The sequence below is a fragment of the Brassica napus genome, chromosome C2, assembly GCF_020379485.1.
Source record: "Brassica napus cultivar Da-Ae chromosome C2, Da-Ae, whole genome shotgun sequence".
Taxonomy (NCBI): Eukaryota; Viridiplantae; Streptophyta; class Magnoliopsida; order Brassicales; family Brassicaceae; genus Brassica; species Brassica napus.
The window spans coordinates 22863906-22874616 of NC_063445.1; the positions used below are offsets into that span (position 1 = coordinate 22863906).

The window sequence follows — 10711 nt, forward strand, 5'->3', positions numbered from 1 at the left end:
ATCCCTCGGAGACTGCCGATTTCCTCGGAGTCTCCGAGATGTCCCGATCATCCGCGAAGGCTCCACGAGACCCTTCATCAACAGTCCGTCTCTCCCGCCTCCGCAGACGTAATGCGATGGTCTCATCCTCATCATCATCAGAGGTTCTAACCTCGGAGACAGCTTCAGGGACCAGAACCTGAAGTTCCTCTTCACAGACAGAGGATGGGCGGGGCAGAGTGAAGTCTTTCTTCTTCATCTTCTTCTTCTTGAGAGCGTCCTCTGTAGGCGGATCCCCGGCCTTCCTCTTCTTACCTCCCTTCTTGGAGGTACCGCCCGCGCCGGTTTGCTCGACGTTCCCTTCCTCATTAGGCTCCCCCCGAGCCTCGACATCTTTCTTCTTCTTCCTTGAGTTCTTTCTCTGGGAAGAGCCGCCAGTGAGCGCTTGCTCGGCGGCAACGGGAGCAGCAGCAGCGACCTCTGTCCCCGGGGGACCCACTTTGCTTCCGGAAGCACTTTTCTTGGCACCTATCTTCCCGGCCACAATAAGACTGAGATCTGGCAATTGCTTCATGGATTTGGCTCGGTTAATTTCTTTCTGCTCAGCTCGTGTGAAAAGCGACAACCTCTTCATTGTCGACTGATTGATGTGGGGAAGCGAATCCGAGATCCAATCCTCTGCAAAAAAAATGAAAACTTATAAGTTATCGATTGTTTGCTCGGAAACAGAAAAGGGGGGTAGAAACTCACGATTGGCAATTCTATCGATAGATTTTTGGATCCTCTCCCGAGTAAAGTTTTCCCAATGATCATGTCTCTGCAACGCGACAGTTCGGGCACTCTTCTTCCAATCCTCTGGGTAGGTGGCAAGATTCGGATGACCAACTGCAAAAAAAAAAAAAAAAAAACAACAAACGCAAAACGTCAGATGAGTACGCGCGATGGTGGTCACTAAATCAGTATGCTATACCCATCTCCGCATTCCAAAGAACACGATAACTAGATCTCGGCGGTTCCTCAAACGCCGACCTATTCGACTTCACATAGAAGTACGAACGCTGCCAATCTGAGGTTTTGGTCGGATACCCGGTGACCACGTTGTAGTTCGGGCGCATTCTCATCGAGACTAGCCCATCATCGGAAATTGAGACCGAAGTCAGCTCCTCGAACGATCTTACGCTCAACGATGTCCCCGCCTCAGCCGCGATCACCGACAGAATGACCATCAGACGAAGCGAGCCGTTCATCAACTGACTCAGAGCAACTCCCCTGCGGAATGCGTAAGCTGTGACGATTCGAGGAATCGGAAACCACAGCTTTGTGTCGTTCTGAAAGTACGACTCGTAGACGCATTGATAACCTCTCGGCGGTGACCAAGGCCTCTTGTCTTTCTTCGGAATTATGAACGAAACCCCGTGCGCGTTGAGATCTCGGAGAATAGCTTCCACCGACTCTACGGTGGACTTCGTCTTCTCGACGTTCGGCCAGTCTTGTCCATCAGCGACGGAAGGTCGAATCCGCCAGGCCTCCAATGGACTCTCCTCGGCAAAAATGTTCCCCGGATAGTAACTGATCGGAACGGTCAGGATGTCGACCGCCTCTTGACCATCATCGTCATCTCGGAATTGTTCCCTCGCCTCCGAGACTAGGAGACGTTGCGCTAGATCCATGTTCCCCGTATCCACCATTGCTTCATGATGGATATCCTCCGAATCCTCGGAAGAACCCCGAGCAAGCGCTACTTTCTTCCTCATTTGATCCCGAGTTAACCGTTGGGACAGCGACATCTTGGATAATCGAAGTTCTAACAAAGAAATTAAGAGAGAGAAGGAGAGCAGAGAGAGAAAGTACCTTGATGCTGCGGAGAAAAGTGAGAGGAAGCGAAGAGGGGTGCGCTATTTATAGGAAAAGGCAAGCGCTGGGATCAAGGCGTAATAATTACGCCTAGTAAGGCCTAAATGGGCCTAAACCCTATTGGCGCGTGACCGACAGACGCGCCGGTTCGTTTTCTCGACAGAAAAACGTTTGTCTCACGATCATATCGGTTCGATTCCTCAACAGCAATCACAACCGTCCACCTCAAGATAACGTCAGTTCAGGTTATTTGCTCGGATTAAGTCTTTTATTCTCCGAACTAAAAACACCAAATTCATCGAAGATCGATTACTCGACTCATCGATGAACTGGGGGGGGGGGACTTACTGTTGGGGATGGATTGAACCCATCCACAAAGCCCATCGAACAAAAGGCCCAATCCGATAAGCCGAATAGTCGTCGGCTCGGAAGCCGATATTCGGAGTTTCGACTCGACTATAGACGGCTTTTAGTCGAACAGAGAGCAGATAGAGCGTGATTGACCTAACAGCTCGGGACGAGCATTCACTAGCCAGGCCCGAAAGGCCGACAAGGCCCAATCAATTAAAAATGAATTAGGTTAAGTCGATCGGATAAAGACTATAAAAGGAGAGGAAAGCAAAGGAGAACGATCATCGACACTGGGCTACACAAACTTAGCGGCGAGATTAGGGTTTATTGTCCGTACAATCATCTCTCTGCTATTTGTATTTTTCCGGTTTAAGCTCTCACGAGCTCCGGCTTGCCATTACTTTCTCCACCTTTGTAACCTCATCTCGAAATCTAATAAACGCCTCTGTTCGACCCATTTTTAGTATTGTTTACTTCACCAGAGACCAAACTCATAAGGATCGGGGTTGCTAGCCAAAAACTAAAAAGAAATCCAAAAAAGCGCTGCAAGGGGCAGGAGATTTGGAAGAAGAGTGTTTGCTAGTCTCCCTCGTCCCTAAGAGTCACCAGAGGCCTTGAGATCCGTCGCCGTTGACGAGGGCGGAGCAGATCTGGTAATCGCCTTTGAGTCGCCTAAACCCTAACCGTCATCGCTATTGTTTTAAACAAAATTATTTGTCAAAAGCAAGGTTGGTCAATGGTCAATCGATTATTGAGTTCACAAAATAATTTGGTTGGATTTTGGTTTTAAGTTTCTTGAATTCTAAGAATAGATCCTATAGTTTGCCAAATAAAAGAAAGATCGTATTCAAGATTAAATTTTTATGCTAAAATTTATTAGCTTTTGGATTTTTACTTTCGTTCTAGAAATAAAGTTCTATTTAAATATGATAATATTATGATTCTGTTTTGGCAAACAAAAGAAAATCAATTATGATAAGTAAAAACCAATACAATTTTAATTTCAACGACACTGTGTATTGACAATCGCACGCAAATGAATGCACTGAACTGAGCCCGGAGACATCGGCGGAGCATGCGTATTCTGGGGCCGGTGGTTTTAACGCCAGAGATAGTATTTATTCAAAATGGGCTTCACACTTGCCCAAAATTCCAAATTTCAAAACGAAACAATTGTCACATGCACATTCATTTTTGGCCCGCAATATAATATCCATAATTGTGAAATTAATGTCCAACAATTTTTTTTTGACAACATTATGTCCAACAAAATTCAGAGGATGATTAGGCAATTTCACCCATTTTAATAGAATGAACACATTGTTGTGTTTATTATATTGCTGTGTTTAATATAAGAATACAAAACACATTATATAACGATAACATTAGTACAATATTAACACCAAATAATATAAATTCTTTTAAATAGATAAATAAAATATACTAAAAATATTTTGAAATCCACTTTTTTTTTTTTGGTAACCGAGTATCCTGGCCCCATCGTAGTGGTCCAGACTAGAGACCGAAATGAGCAAAAACGCTACCAGGACGTCACCATGTGGCTCACCGCGAACGGTCTTCGGTCTCGGGCGCGGGGGTTCCGCATGTGAATTCTCCAGTGGTCGGGTTTCGAACTCAGGTGGCGGAACTCACAGCCGTGAGTCCTTTACCACCAGAGCTAGAAGCCCCGGTTCTTGAAATCCACTTACTTTTGATTGTTTTTAGTCTTCAAAAGTTTTACGGGTTCCGTGAACTTCATAATCTCAGTACGTAACATACATATCTTGATACCTAATATATCTCGAATTGTTCAATTGTTATCTCACATTTTCGTCTATAACTGTGTTTGGTTTATAATATAGGATAATCAATCAAGTCTTTTCTCTATAAATAGTAGTATACTAGGTGTTTCGTCCGCGCATGCGGGTATAATTATCTTACAAAAAATTATTAGTAAATGCATTATAAATTTGAAGATTAGTATGATAGGTTATTTTAATGATCTTATTTATTTTCATGATAATTTAAACAAATTTTGGAAACAAAAAATCAAAATAAGAACAAAAGAAATAAAAGATAAATTCAAAATTAAATTTTATGATAACTTAAAGAAAAACTTAAAATAAGCTAACTGAGATAATGATATTATTTTCTTGATTTATTCTATAAATAGACATACACATACTTATCTTACTGTCTTCTAAATTTGAATCTCTTATGAAAGAAAAATAGGTGATGGCAATTTTATTATTATAATACATGGGAAATTGCCACAAATATCACATTTATATTACCATTTTTTATGTTTACACTAACCATTTTTCCCTCACTTTTAATTAAGAGTAAAAGACATTTATATCATTAGGGTTAACTAATCTATATTTAGGATTTATAGTTGAGGGGTGAGGTAGAGTTTTTGGAACGTGAAATTTAGGATTGTAATAAATATATAAATAAAAACTTAAAAAAAACATAATTTTTTTAAAAATAATTTCAAGCATAATTTTTGATTTTCAAAAAGAAATTTTGAAAAAAAATCTAAAAAAAAAAATCTAAAAAAAAATCAAAATAAAAAAAAATTATAAAAAAGTTCGAATTTGAAAAAGTATAATTCGAAAACATAGAAACATATTTTTTATTTTTATTATTATTATTATTATTTTATTTATTTAAATAATTATTTATTATATATATAGAGAACAATGGTATAAGAGTCTTTTGCCACTTAATGAATAATGTATTTTTGAAAAGCCACTTAATGGATAATGTATTTTTGAAAATGTCCTTTTAGTGGTGCTAAACATAAATAATAGTACCATGAAATTGGTAAACATGAAATTCTCCCATAATACATTTATGGTTATTTATATAGTGACAAAATATTCTTAAGAGTTTTGATGATTTAAACCAATTAACTTTTAACATAAGATTTCGGAGCAGAAACACATTTCATAAATAAAATATTTTATGATAACTTAGATACAAATTTAAAAAGAATATGTTAATTTAGATGATATTAATATTTTCTTCATTTATTCAATAAATATATATGTACAGACTTATCTTATTATTTAATAAACTTTAAATTTTCGGAAAGAAAATAGGTAATAGTTATGATTTTGTTATTACAATAGATTTGTTGTTAATTTTATTATTTTAAACCTAATTATTTATTTTGATGTTTAAAATGGTTAAAAAATATATATGTTACATTATTAACATGAATTTATTTTTCATAATATACTTGTAATTCATCATAGATGAAGATTCATTAATCTTGTAACGTGAGTATTTATTTAAGGTTGATAAAAGTTTAGAAGAATCTTAGCTTTTCACAATCTCTAAAACAAAAAAGTATTTTATTTAAAACACGTTTCTAACTTTTTGATAATGAGAAAATATTTTTCCCCTTTTCGTAAAACCCATATTCCTTTTTTTATTATACTTATTTAATATTTAATTTATGATCAATTGTAGAAAAATAAACATATTTATTAGTTAATAGTATTATCGATATTAATCATTCTAAATTTTAACGCGAGAGTTCGAACGCGAAAAATTATACGCAAATAATAGTATAGATTATAATTTTTGGAGACGACTTTTCTAATAATAATTTAGAAGTGTGAATAATCGAAATAAATGCTTTTTTCAAAAAAAAAAAAAAGAATATACTTGAAATAAAGTAAGACATGGGGTTATGATCACGAATGATCGTCTGAAGAATAATGGACTGACAAGTGTCACGAGTAATTGACAGTCTCGACACGGCGAAAGAGACAGCCAGATAGGTACTTTGACATTGGAACACATTTTTAGCTATATAAAGGCCCCAAGATAATCGGCAGAGACTCACCTACTTTTAGGAACCGCCGGATCTCTTAAATGCATCTAAGCCGTCTATCTCATAACTAAACCAAACTAACAAATAACAATATAACAAAAAGTTTGGTCAGAATTAATAATGTTTACATCTACTTAACCAGCATTTTTTTCATTCACATATACTAACAAAATCTCTATTTATCTTAAGTGTTAATAAATTTGAAACATCGATTCTGAGTGTTACTTGAATTAGAATATAAACATTTTTATCAGTGTCTTTACTATTGTGTTGCTAGTTAAAAACAAATACTCCATCCGTTTCATTAAGTTAGATGTTTTAGAAAAAAAAATTGTTTCCCAAAGATAGGCTTTTTGTATTTTCTATGAAAAAATTGTGATTTTCAAGAAAATTAATTAACTTTATTGAGTTACTATTGGTTAAAAATTATTGAAAATTGAAAAATTACATAAACGATATATTTATGGGCAATTCTCCTAAATAGACCATTTTCAAGTTTTGGTCACAAAAATAGACCATAAGAAGAAAAATGATCAAAATGTTTCATTTAATAGGTAAAATGACACTAATACCCTAGATATAAAAAAATTAAAAAAATAAAAAAAAATTAAAAAATTTAAAAAAAAAAAGGAAATTTTTTTTATAGTTTTAGATTATATGTTTTCAAATTCGAACTTTTTTATAATTTTTTTTTGATTTTTTTTTTCGAAATTTGTTTTTTATTTTTTTTTTCAAATTTTATTTTTGTAATTCGAAAATAATTTTTGAAACTATTTTTAAAATTTTTATTTTAAAATTTTTAATATTTATTTTTTATTTTATAAAAATTTAAATCTCAGTCCCAAATTTCTACCCCTTAACTCTAAATTCTAAGGTTTGGATTAGTTAAACCTAGGGGTATAAATGTATATTTACCTCTTTAATGAAACATTATGGTCATTTTCCTTTTTGTGGTCTATTTTTGTGACCAAAACTTTTTTAGTGCTATTGTAGGGTATTTCTCTATATTTATTATAGTGATTTAATGTTCTTTTTTAATATGTGTGAAAACACTAAAAAAAACTATCTTTATGAAACGGAGGGAGGATCATAAAATCTATTATTGGTTTTGTATTAATGTTATCACTGTCTATATAAATTTTAGACGAAAAAAGCAAAGAAAAATACTCCCTCTGTTCCCGAAAGTAAGATTTTCTAGAGTATACACGTTTATTAAGAATTTAATATATGTTTATAATTTAATTTATTTTTTACTTTATGATACAATTTCCAATAACTTTCCACCAATGCAATTTAATCAATTCAAATATTCTCAATTAATGTTCTTCAAAAGTATAAAAAAGTACCTTAACAATATAGAAAATCTATATTTGTGAATAAAAAAAAAATCTAAAAAATCTTAGTTTCGGAATCATACCATTTTTTTTTTTGCCTCTTTAAAAATGTAAAAAAATTAAGAAAATATGAGAATGATCTCGGAACCTTCATGGAAACTCAAACACCAGCTTTGCATTAATTACACAAAGACAAAGCAGCTATAAATAGTTAGATACAATCACGAGAAGGCAAAACAAAAATAACCAAAACAGAAAATAACACAAAGCTCACAAGATTTAATCAATGGCAAACATCTTCCTCATCGCTAGTGGATCGAGAAGAACAAGAAGAGCAATGAAATCAAAGAACCCTCAAGAAAAAAGATCAAATAGAGCAATGAAATCAAAGAACCCTCAAGAAAAAAGATCAAATTCCATTTCAGTCAATAACTTCTCATGCAAGAAGCACAAGAAACATAGACAGTCTCCTGGAATCTGTTCCTTATGTCTCACTGAAAGGCTCTCTAAGATATCTATAGAGTACTACGAGTACACTAAAAACGTAGCTAAGAAGGAAGCATCTTGCTGCTCATCATTTTCTTCTTCCACGTCGGTGTCATCTTGTTACTCATCTTCTCAGTCTCTTCTTGTTCCTCTCCATTGCAATATCGGTTCAGAGAGAAGAAGAAGGATGGGAAGAAACATAGCTTTGTATTCAGATTATTGCTCGGATCCATCGTAGATTAGTTCTTTGATTTATTTAAGCTTTTTATACATACTAGTAATATAATTATTTTTATGCATTCATTCTTGTCTAGTTAAGAAATGCAGAGTATCAGCAAAATTGCACAAGATGTTTATACCTACAAAATTCTCCCTTTTTTTTTAAATTGTTGTAAGCTAATAAAGGAAGTGAAATTCATTTTTTTTTTCTTTTTAAATGATACATCACAATTCACAAGTCTCTGGTTGTAACCTATGTCGGTGGTGATACATATGTTTTGTTTAATCACGACATTTTTACTGGTTAAAAATAAAATTTCACTAGATTATATAATCCCACATTTTTTATTTTCGTATGATTTTTTTTAAACTATTATCAAAGTGAGATACAAACTCGAAACCAAAGCCGGCAGTTTTTCTCGGAGATACAAATACCAAAAAGGAAACACAGCTCTAAATTATTAATCAAAGAAAGATTTATTGACTTTGCCACCAATTTTAATAGATTACTTTTAATAGTGAATTTAGAATTTATATATGTCATGTAGTGGTAAGAAAACGCAGATCCTACGGCTTCGTAGTGATTAGTTCTTGGACTTAGAAAGCTTTTGGGATCACACGCTACGGTTATAAAAAAAAAAGAGAATTTATATATCTCACGTAGAATGAATAAAGATCAACATAAACTAATTCTCGAGATATATGTTCGATAACATTTCTCGAGATATATAGAAAGTTGGTTATTTTTCAAACGTTTACTACTAAACAAAAAAAGAAACCATAACAATTTTCGTAGACAGATTCAATTGTGTTTTTGACATTCGTGACGAATCTAGGTCTTTGTCCTGTCTACGAAATTTGAGCCATTATAAACAGTTGAGTGAGCCAGACCTTATTGGTCAATAACGCATCAATTTATCTATATATTTGGGTGCCATCTTATGATAAAATACGTAGGTAACTAGGTAAATCTCAGGACAACAGTTGAAAAAGACGAATAATTCTTTTGACGTTCCATTTTTTGTAGTGCACATATATGTGATCTGTATTAAGAACGTCAACAAAAGAAAAGAATACACAAAAAGATCCATGACATCAGGGCCGGTTCTGGGTGAAACATTCGCAACAGACCCTCAAATTTTTTGAAAAAAATTACATACAAATAGATCCCCGAAAAAAAATTTTAGGTTCTCAAATTTGTAAAAAGAAATTTCTTACATAAATACAGTCACAGACCCCCGAAATCTCAAGACCGGCTCTGCATCGACATGATAAGCTGGCGCATGACTTTTACTCTAGTTGCCAGAAATAATGTACGGTATGAGGACAAAGACGTGTTGTACTTTCATACCATATGATTCACTTCATATTACATACAGCTGTTCAAAATTTTAATTAAGCCGTACCAGTAATGTTTGATGCATGCAATCATAAATATTTACAGATAGATGTGTATGTGCTGCGCGTCTTGGAACTTAGAATATACTACATAGATCACCGGTCCCGTGAAACTTCTTTGAACATTAGTATATATGTTTTAATTCACCAGCAATCATTAATTCGTTTTCTAGTTATGCTCAAATGAAGAACTATAACCCCCATTAGTAGGCCTGGACACGGATCGGATATCCGGATTTTTGAAGGTATTTATGATTTGCTTCGTATGTCACGGATATCTAATTTTTCGATTTGATTTGCTTCGGAAAAAATATGGATATTCGGAAAAACGGATATCCGGAAAATAAATAGATATTTGCGGATATTTACGAATACTTACGAATATCTCATATGTTTTGATTAATGCAAATAATCTTAAAAATTTGATACAAATTTGTTTTGTAAAATATTTTTTTTCATGATATATAAGATAAAAATTAAAAAAATAGTGAATCTACATATTTTATAAATTTTTTAAACTTAGTTAACAATTATAATAAGACAAAACTTAAGAAAAAAATATAATTGTCATAAATTTATTCATTTCCTTTTATGTAATATTTTTATATAAGTAATAATTTATCAAATCATATGTTAGAATAACAATTATATAATTTTAACCATTTAAAACCTTAAATATAATCAAGATATACATGTATATATATATTACGGATCGGATCGGATATCTGATTCTCAAAATTTTAATATTTGTGATTTGCTTCGATTTTAACGGATATTGATTTTTGGTATTTGCTTTGCTTCGAAGGTTTACGGATATCCGGAATTTTCGAGTCTAATCGAAACGAATAACGAATCAAATCAAATTTAACGGATAAAATGTCCAACCCTACCCATTAGACTATAGTGTCAATGATTGACATTAACAATCAAGTACGTACAAATTCAAACAAAAAATAAATTTGAGCCAACCAAATACGTTTTTACGGATATGCATATATAATAAGTTATTTTGATTTTCTTCAAACCAAATGGAACTCAAAACCGGCCTATAGTCTATTACTAAGACCAGCCTCGTCTAGTCTTGTTTCAGCGTGAGATACGTTACTGATTTACTGATATGTTTTCAGTTGTTGTTTAATTCACTTCCTACAAGATATATCTATCTATGACTGAATGGAAAAAAGAAAATATCATTAACCATGTGCCGACTGTTGAAGTTAATCTTGAAGATAACTTGGTTCACAAG

At 33.6% G+C, this 10711-nt stretch overlaps 1 pseudogene; it reads left to right on the forward strand.

Moving 5' to 3' along the window:
- Nucleotides 1-7384: 7384 nt before the first annotated feature.
- Nucleotides 7385-8247, forward strand: LOC106418089 (annotated as a pseudogene).
- Nucleotides 8248-10711: the final 2464 nt, after the last annotated feature.